Genomic DNA, 10,279 nt, shown 5'->3' with positions numbered 1-10,279 from the left:
GTTTTCCATGGAGAGTGCAACCCTATCTAAGACTAGTTGTAAATCTCCTTCTGAAGCAGGTGATTGCCCCCCACCCTGCACCCAATAGCACTTCCATCTTATATGGATTTACACCTCATCTTGTTTGCCCTCATTCTCCCTAGAGCAGACTTCAAGCACCAGTTCAGAGATTGTGCTGGCTTATTCCTGGACCACAAACTATGGTTTGCTGCACCATCTGAAATGGACCTCTGTCTTGTCATTTGCTTGTTGATTTTAAAAACTGAAGTGTAAGGCAGTCACAGAGAATTGGGAGAAACTGTTTCCTTTTAGTTGCAAAATTATTTTTAAAATCACCATGCAGCTTTACCTCTTCATCTAAGGTATGTTTTTGTTTCAGAAGTAAGAAAGGCAATATGGAAACACACACAAAGCTGAACCTTTAAATACATTTACAACTGCAATGCAAAATTTCTCTTTTTTCGGAAACTTAATTGCATGGATGTTGTTTTTTAAATCATGGGACTATTTCAAATGGATGCTATAAGGAAAACCCTCAGATAAACCATGGCTAGTAGCCTACTACCAGCTGGAAAGAATATCTAAGCCAGGGGTCACCAAACTTACCTGGCCTCGGGCTGGTTCCTTCGGCGCCGATCGCGCAGCGGGCCGGAGGGCAGGGTAGTGCACGCCCATACGTGCGCACACTCGCTTTTTCCGGCGTGGCACCGGAAATAGCTTGTGTGCATGTGCAAGCGTCATTTCCGGCACACTTCTGGCACGACGCGGCACTGGAAATAGCTTGTGTGTGCGCGCACGGGCCTCCGCAGACCTGGAAGTGCACCGGAAATTACGCTTGCGCATGCGCAAAAGCTATGTCCGGTGCCGTGCCGACCCGGAGATGGGCAGCCACACCGCGCCGGTAAGAGTGAGCATCGTGCCTCGGCGGGGGCCAGATAATCGGCCCGCGGGCCTCAGTTTGGGGACCCCTGATCTAAGCATTATAAATATTCCTATAGAAATTTATCATCTTAAAAAAAAATATGCCAGATCCATTAGTTAGAAAGGTTTTATTTCTGCAGGGCCCTCTGTCAATTATTTGCCTCAGTCCTAAAGTCTATTCTTTTGGCAGGCCATGTCTCTTCACATTGCACTTCATGGCTAGGAAGCATTAAGACACAGGTGTCCTGTGAGTCAGTTCCCAAACTTGCCAAGCTAGCAGATCAGAGGAAGGAAGTTACAGCCTAAAAGCAGGGCTCAGTTAACCGTCTGGTCCAAAGAATAGCTGTAGCTATATACCTCCATTATTGGCTCTGCGCCTCAATAAGCTTCCTGCTCAAGCTTTGTCCTGAACATCTGGAGGAATAAAAGACATATTGCTATCTAGAACCACACCTGCCCTCCAGTTACCTGTTCCAAGATCCTGGTAACAATTCAAAGCATTGTTTGTCACGTTTTATGTTGCCAGCTTCTCTCCTGAATGTCTCTGTGGCCTGTACTGAAGAAGAAATAATTCTAATCTCTTAATACTTCCTGTGGTCATCTGTGTCCACCAACATGAAATAACTGGAGGCCTCTGAAAAAGCTTGGACTGGCTTGGATTCTGTCTTTCATGGACACACAAAATACTTAAGGCCTCCTACTACAGGGAAGTATATATTACGCTAACATTAAGAGACGTGCAATTAAAAAACATCTGCATTTTTTCATAAAGTTTATATTATGTAATGTATACAATACATACATAGTTTTGTTTCCTAAGTGTCAGTCAAACCAAATTTCAAATCAATTTTCCAACAATTTCATAAAATCATAAAACTGTAGAGTTGGAAGGGAACCCAGGGGTCATCTAGTCCAACCCCCTGCAATGCAGGAAATTCAGCCAAAGCATCCATGTTGGCACATCATTTAGTACAGGATAACTTTTTTTACTCAAAATTTCTAGTAAATCCACATGGAACTAACTTTCTCTAACAACTATGTTATTTCTTTCCCCTTTTTCATTCAGCTGTTTACCATTATGTGTGTGTGTGTGTGTGTGTGTGTTTAGTTTTTATAGTTAATAATCAGGAACGGGCATTGCGTGAGATCAGAATTTTCAAACTTTTAAAGCTTTCAGCACATTCTCATAATTTAAAAAAATTCTGAATAATCTTGCAGAATAGATGCATGCTATTTAAACCATAGCATGAGAAACTGTGCGCACAGTGTTATCCTACAAAGGTATTCTAGCGTACTATTTAAAAATAAAATAAAATAAGATAGGAATATGTTTTGGCGATAGCTTCCATTTGTCTGTTAATGCCTTTAGGAAATGGGCAGAGATTATTTCGTAATTTTCTTCCCAGCTGCAGCCAACAAGAACATTTGACAAACTAAAACATTTCCTGTAGTCGCTTCCAAGTCTTTCCTTCCCTGGGACATCCGATACCACTGTACTCTGTGCGTGTGCAGAGAGTTCTTTCCATGACGCCCTGGCCCAGCAAGCATGGACATGCTTCACTCCTTGGTTGGCCTCTCCTCTCCAGAAGCAGTCTTAGTGAGGAACATGTCTTATTAAGGCTGCCATGCAGAAGCTGCAGGGAAGGTTTCTGCAGGCCGTTTGCTCCATGTTTCAAGCCTCCTTACACCAGTGCCAGCTTCCACCAGGAAGGCATGGCACCTGCAAACAACTCTCACATGTTACGGCTGCTCCAACCAGCTAACCACATCTTTTCAGCACCACCTAAAGTAGTAAACCAATAGCTCACTTTGTGGTCATGCACATGTTTTATTGTTTACTGCTGAGACTCTGGAAATTGCTTTACAATTGTTTAAATTCAAACGTATTGGTGGGCTTTGAAATTTCTGAATTTTGAAATTTTTTATTATGGTGTTGATTTAGTGTGGTTTTCTGCATTGGGGTAGAGTAGAAAGTAGGTGCGCGCACACACACACACACGGCTGCACCCCTACTCTCTCCACTTTCCAACCCCCCTGCCATTCACCTCATATTAACCCCTAGAGTTTCTCCTTCCTACCCCAAGGAACTACTAAGTTCGCTTTCCACCTTCACACCCCATTTCTAGAGCCAATTCTCTGTTCTGCAGCCGCTGGCGGAGGAAGAGGGGTGCAAGGGGAGCACACCTCCCCCGGCAGCACGATCCTGTTGGGGTGCCATCGTGGCTGCCCCCCACCCGCGCTGGGTGCCACGCCTCTGCAGGCGGCACGCCATGCCCCCAGGATGCACGCCACACCCCCGAGAGCAGCGCGCCATGCCCCCTGGATGTGCACCAGCCATGCTCCCGCCTGTTCTCCGCCCCCTCCCATGCCGGAGCATGAAGCTCTGCCACTATCTGTAGTCCCACTTTGCACCCTTGTTTTCACCTTCAACCCCCACGTCTGTGCCTCCTCTCCCATTCTTTTGTGCAGCCCCCTACACACACAAAATACCCATGGTAATCTCTTCCCACACATTATGACTAATGTGTACCATTTTCACCTTCTGCCCGAAGCCACGCCCCTTCCAATGGGCAGGTGGGGCTCATCAACCTGGGAAAGTAGCCAATCTAGGAAAAGGAAAACTCAGATCCTAAATTTCCACTGCCTTGCAGGACATCTTTGGGGAAAGAGAAGGCTAAGGAGTAAACACTACACAAATGCAGAGTCCCTAAGATGGTTTGGTGGCGCCTTGTACACTTCCTTGAAGCAACTCCTGCAGCCAAGCTGGTGCCAAATGTGCTGTATTGCTCTGCTTTCCTTTGGGCCGCAGCAGTGAGGCCAAGCGGTGTGTGTGTGTGTGTCTTGCCGTCTGGGCAACTCAGGACCTCCATACACACTGCCCCGGCTTGCACTTCGCTGCTGCTAATACTGCAGGTTGACTTCACCCCCGGAGGCATACTCCATTGTCTCTTGAGACAGACAGATGCCAACAACCCCCTCCAGTTCTTCAGACCCTTTCAGGCCCCTGCTTTCATCTTCAACCTCATTCTCATGCCACCACTTATTGTTATTACTGTATATATATTTCTTTGTACCTTGCCTTTTCCCCTGATGGGACGCAAGGCGGCTTTCTTCCCTATAAGTGCCCCTTCCCTTCTCACTCCTATGCCATGCCCACTACTATTCTGCAACTTCTCTTCACTTCTGGTGTCCTCCCCTGCCCGGATTCATGCAAATACAGTACTATGATGGGAAACTACTACTCCTGAAATGGGGTCTAGAAGAAGACAGCCTTCCATTCCTATGTATAAAGATAGGACTATAGACTTGTTGACATCATTGCCAACTCCTAAGTGCTTCACGCTATGAGCATTTACAAATTAACTAACTTTGTCCTGAAATGCGCATAATCATTACATAAGAGGATAAATAATTGTAAGTGAAGAAATCCTGAGCTTGCACACAGCTTACACTAGATCAGTGTTTCCCATTCCCGGGGGGGGGGTCATCCAGGGGGGGCGGTAGTAACCTCAGGTGCGATTGCGGGGCACTGAATAAAAATGGTGGTGGAAGCATAAAGAAAGAAGAGAAGAAAAATTGAAAAACATGTTTAATCTGTTGTGTAATGATGCTTACAGCCAGATCGGGCACTGTTATGGGATGGTGACAATGCCTCCCCTGGATCCAGAAGGGGTTTTCCTGGGCCTGGGTGAACCCTTTTCAGCTTTACCAAGGCCTAGGAAGTGGATCACAGCTTGCCTGTCTTTTTGGCCAATGGTCAATGTTGTAGGATGTACCATAATTCACTGCATAATTGTCACATTTTTATGACGATTTTTCTTTCCAAAAAAAGGGGTGTGTGACGATTATGCAGTGAATTACAGCAAAGGTGGCAGTGTATGGGATTCACATGTCAACAATGCTGATCTTTTGTCAGCAATACTGGTTTTTCTGATACTATCCCTTCCCTTTCTGTTTGCTTGGGAGAAAGCCAGTCTGTCTCCATCACACCCTCCTCCTAGAGCAGCCTCCGAATTTAGAGCCCTTCCCGCTCAACGCTTCTATGCCCACCACCTTTCCCCCCAGTGCACTTATGTTCGCCTCAGCTCCCCATCCAAACCCTGGTCAGTTTCCTCCTTCCTAAATGCAAGCCGGAGACCCATGGGAGGCAGCACAGCCAAGGGAACAGCAAATGGGAAGCAGCGAGCACATGTCATATAATGTATGACTTACAGCACAGGTGCTTTTCTGGGTGTATCCCTTGGATAAACACACTGGAAACCCTGACTGCGAAGGCCCTTTCCAACACAGAGATTTGAAACAGATCATAGTTTTTCCCTCAAAGGATGCAGTGCATCTTACTCTTTTGGCCTTGATTTACGAGCTGTGGGTCTCAGACTTCTCTTACACACAGGCAAGGAGGGCTGGGTGGTGGGGAAATGGCTGGCACAAGATAGCTTATTGTGTCAAAAGTTCTCTGTAATCAAGGCTTGACGTTTCCTCTGAGCCAGGGGTTGGCAAGGTTTACTGGCCATGGGCTGGATCACTCCCACGGAGATCGTCTGTGGGTCGGACTGGCACAGCACGACGTGATTTTCGGCATCTGGACATGTGTAGACACGATTTCCAGTATCTGCACGTGTGCAGACGTAATTTCCGGCGCCGCTCGGTGTGTCCCTGTACTGAGCCGGTTTAGCACAGCGTGCAGGGGACTCACTGAGCATGCAGCTCGGTTCAGGGGCAGCTTGTGGGCTGGTAAAATGTTCTTTGTGGGCCTCATCTGGCCCATGGGCCGCACGTTGCCGACCCCTGCTCTAAGCAAAACACTTCTTCTCACCTGGTAACCATAGCAAACACTTTCATAGATTAATCCCTCTGCAACACCCTGCCAGCAAAAAGCCACCTGTGCTGTTTTATACTTCACAAGGTTTAATCAAATCCTTAGTCTCCTCAAACCTGAGTCCATCTGGACTACAGTGGTACTTTGGTTCTCTAACTTAATCCATTCCGGAAGTCCATTCCAAAAACAAAGCGTTCCAAAACCAAGGCGCACTTTCCCAAAGAAAGTAATGCAAAACGGATTAATCCGTTCCAGACTTTTGAAAACAACCCCTAAAACAGCAGTTTAACATGATTTTTTCTATCTAACGAGATCATTGATCCATAAAATGAAAGCAATAAATAATGTACTGCAGTCACACAATCAATCAACCAGTAGCTGAACTGGGTTCCACACGGTCACAAAAAAACAAACAAAAAGGAGCCACAAAAACGCAAAATAAATAGCAAAAACAGACAAACCTCGGTGTAACACTCAAAACAGAAGTGTGGCACTCAAAACGGAGCACATTCGGCTTCCAAAAAAAGTTCGCAAACCGGAACACTTACTTCTGGGTTTGCAGTGTTTGGGTTCCAGGTGGTCTGAGTACCCAGGCGTTTGAGAACCAAGGTACCACTGTACTGCGTATTCAGGCAGAATAAAAACACATGGCTGTTTCGCCAAGGTGAAAGCGACTCTGAAAAGTAGGGTAACGCAGACACTCTAGGATCATTGTCTACCGTAATAAAGATGCAGACCTGCCATTCTAAAATCTTCTGCCAAAGACAATACATCCTACCTCACATGGGTAGCACATGTCTTTGTAAAGAAGAAGGTGCAAGCGAAACTCTGGTTTGTGTTGAACATTAACGGATTAGTCACTTCTCAGTTCTACAGCAACCTTGGGAGGCGGCAATTTGTAACTTTCCCACCATTTCTCCTCTGCCTCAAAAGAGCATGTACATCTCAAGCACTTTTAGATCTTTATTTATCTATATTTAGATCTGTAGTTCTAAGTGCTCTTCCTTCCTTCCAGCGTCACCATAGAAATTGCCCCTTTGGAGTGAAGAAGCAGGCACTGAGTTAACATTACATGCAGCTAAACAAGCATATTATACCATTTGCCCCTCAGCGGAGAGCAGAGATGGAGAACCTGCAGCCCTCCAGGTGTCACTGCACTCCAACTCCCATCTTCTCTGACCGCTGGCCATGCTAACTGGGGCTGATGGGAGTGGGAGTCCGGCAACATCTGGAGAAAGACAGGTTCTCCATCCCTGGTCTCCAGGGAGCAGTACCATAGTGACAGTTGATGCTCTGGAGGAGAGGAGTATTAACACGTCCCAAGTTATCAAGAATACTAGGGAAACCGTTTCACAGAGTGTCAACAGTGCGACCATATGCAAACAAGTAATATCAACATATTTGTACCTGAGAAGGACATTCTTCTGATAGAGGCTCAGCTTGGGAAATTAAACATAAGAGTCTTCTCTTTGGCCCATCTCCTACACTTCCATTACGGCATACTGGATTAGAACAAGTGTTCTTTATTTTCAGATTTGAACCCGTGCAGTGATTTGGTTCTAGTACCAAATAATGCCAGGAACAATTTGAGGCTGGCATCCTAAAAATACTAGCTCTCACTGTTTTAAAATAAAGTCACCATGATCCAGCAATAATTCGTCATGTGGCTAATGTGAGCTGTATTTGCATGAACATGCTAATCAAGGCTACGAGCTGGCAGCATGCTCCTTTGATGTGACTGGGAATGTGTGCCTCTGCTGAGGAGGGCAAACTAAAGCTATAATCCTACGCACAACTCCACTGGATGAAGTTTCATTGAATGCCACAGACCTTATTTCCAAGTTATTAGGGTTATATGGTTATTGGGCTATAGGGATCGTCTATAATTAGAGATGGATCAGAGCCAATACCTCTAGCAAAGAAAATGAGGTTTTGAAACATCAGATTGCAATTTCCTTTAAAATACACTGCTAAAACAGAGCTTACAAGACACACCTACTTCTGTGCTAGCTGTGCCCAAAGGGCAGGCGTCATGTTATAACACCTTTGCTTTTCTGCTGACGCTGAAAAATAACTCAAGCCCTGTAATTGTCTTGTCATTTCTTCAGAAGGCTCTTGTAATCAGAAGTGAAAGCCAGAGAACATTTGCGCTGAGATAATTGGTGTGTTTAACTTTGATGCGATCCAGAGAAATGCAGTTTTTTCCAGCAATTTGCGCATTATTTTTAATCACCTGGTCACATCTACATTTACATAGTATCTATCAATAAATACTCCCTTTAAAAAAAAGAAAACAGCATGTTGCAGCAGGAACGCTCCTACTATTTGAGACTGCTTTAAAACAACTTGGTTTCTCACAGGACACAAAGAAGTGTTTCATGTGAGGCTGCTCTGGACTATGGACTCGCAGCCACCCATTGTTGTCCAGAACTCTCCTTTATAGCCAGACTAGCCAGGAAGATTTGCAAGTGAGTGCCAGTATTGGATCTGAAATTGTTTTCATATATTTGCTTTAACTGTAGCTGTTAACATACCTGAAACAAAATAAAAAAATTCCTTCCAGTAGCACCTTAGAGACCAGCTAAGTTTGTTCTTCGTATGAGCTTTTGTGTGCATGCACACTTCTTCAGACACACTGAAACAGAAGTCACCAGACCCTTATATATAGTGAGAGGGTGGGGAGGGGTATTACTCAGAAGGGGAGTGGGAATGGGGGATCGGCTGATAGGTGCGGTAAACCTGTTGACGACTTCCAGTAGCACCTTAGAGACCAACTAAGTTTGATGCACACTTCTTCAGAAAGCTCATACCAATAACAAACTTAGTTGGTCTCTAAGGTGCTACTGGAAGGAATTTTTTTATTTTGTTTTGACTACGGCAGACCAACACAGCTACCTACCTGTAACTAGAACTGTTGATGACTGTTAATGACTGCAATTGGTCTTACAGGAAAAAGCAAGGGGTGAGATGGCTAAAGATAGCTTTATTATGTATAATGAGATAAGAATCCAATGTCTCTATTCAGACCAGGTCTCTCCATGGTTTTAAGTTTGGTAATAAGTTGCAATTCAGCAACTTCTCTTTCCAGTCTATTTCTGAAATTCTTTTGTAATAAGACAGCTACTTTGAGATCTTGTATAGAATGTCCTGAGAGATTGAAGTGTTCTCCTACTGGTTTCTCTGTCTTGTGATTCCTGATGTCAGATTTATGAATTCATCATGTGAAAGGCTGGATTGGATGAATCGTAAACCAGAATTAAGATTGCCGGAAGAAATATCAACAACCTCAGATATGCTGATGACACAACCTTGATGGCAGAAAGTGAGGAAGAATTAAAGAACTTTTTAATGAGGGTAAAAGAGGAGAGCGCAAAATATGGTCTGAAGCTCAACATCAAAAAAACTAAGATCATGGCCACTGGTCCCATCACCTCCTGGCAAATAGAAGGGGAAGAAATGGAGGCAGTGAGAGATTTTACTTTCTTGGGCTCCATGATCACTGCAGATGGTAACAGCAGTCACGAAATTAAAAGACGCCTGCTTCTTGGGAGAAAAGCGATGACAAACCTAGACAGCATCTTAAAAAGCAGAGCCATCACCTTGCTGACAAAGGTCCATATAGTTAAAGCTATGGTTTTCCCAGTAGTGATGTATGAAAGTGAGAGCTGGACCATAAAGAAAGCTGATTGCTGAAGAATTGATGCTTTTGAATTATGGTACTGGAGGAGACTCTTGAAAGTCCCATGGACTGCAAGAAGATCAAACCTATCCATTCTGAAGGAAATCAGGCCTGAGTGCTCACTGGAAGGACAGATCCTGAAGCTGAGGCTCCAATACTTTGGCCACCTCATGAGAAGAGAAGACTCCCTGGAAAAGACCCTGATGTTGGGAAAGACTGAGAGCACATGGAGAAGGGGATGACAGAGGACGAGATGGTTGGACAGTCGAAGCTACCAACATGAGTCTGACCAAACTGCGGGATGCAGTGGAAGACAGGAATGCCTGGTGTGCTCTGGTCCATGGGGTCACCAAGAGTCGGACACGACTAAACGACTAAACAAAAACAACAATCCTTTGGGGTAGGGTTTGGCCTGTACAATATAGAGAGCTGAAGGGCACTGTTGGCATTTGATGACATACACAATGTTAGAAGATGAGCAATTAAATAGTCCTGAGATGGTATGTTTGATGTTGTTGGAGCCAGTAATAGTGTTGTCCGGGTGTATGTGGCATAGTGGTGAAATTGCCTCGAGATGCTTCACGGGGGGGGGGGGGGGGCTAAATAAATAAATAAAATATGCATGTCAGAATCAGGTTGGCTGTTAAGTTACTCTTGAAGAGGCAAGTTGTGATTTTCCAGAATCATATAACTGCAGAGTTGGAAGGGACCCCAAGGGTCATCTACTCCAACCCCCTGCAATGCAGGAAACTCAACTAAAGCATCAATGACAGATGGCCACCCAACCTTTTATTGTGCATTAGACTAGATACACTGAACCCACTATCTACTTCTGCTTCCCTCTCCAAATTTGCTTAAGT

The sequence above is a fragment of the Lacerta agilis genome, chromosome 14 (genome assembly GCF_009819535.1).
Source record: "Lacerta agilis isolate rLacAgi1 chromosome 14, rLacAgi1.pri, whole genome shotgun sequence".
Lineage (NCBI taxonomy): Eukaryota > Metazoa > Chordata > Lepidosauria > Squamata > Lacertidae > Lacerta > Lacerta agilis.
Note: the sequence above shows the minus strand (reverse complement) of the source record.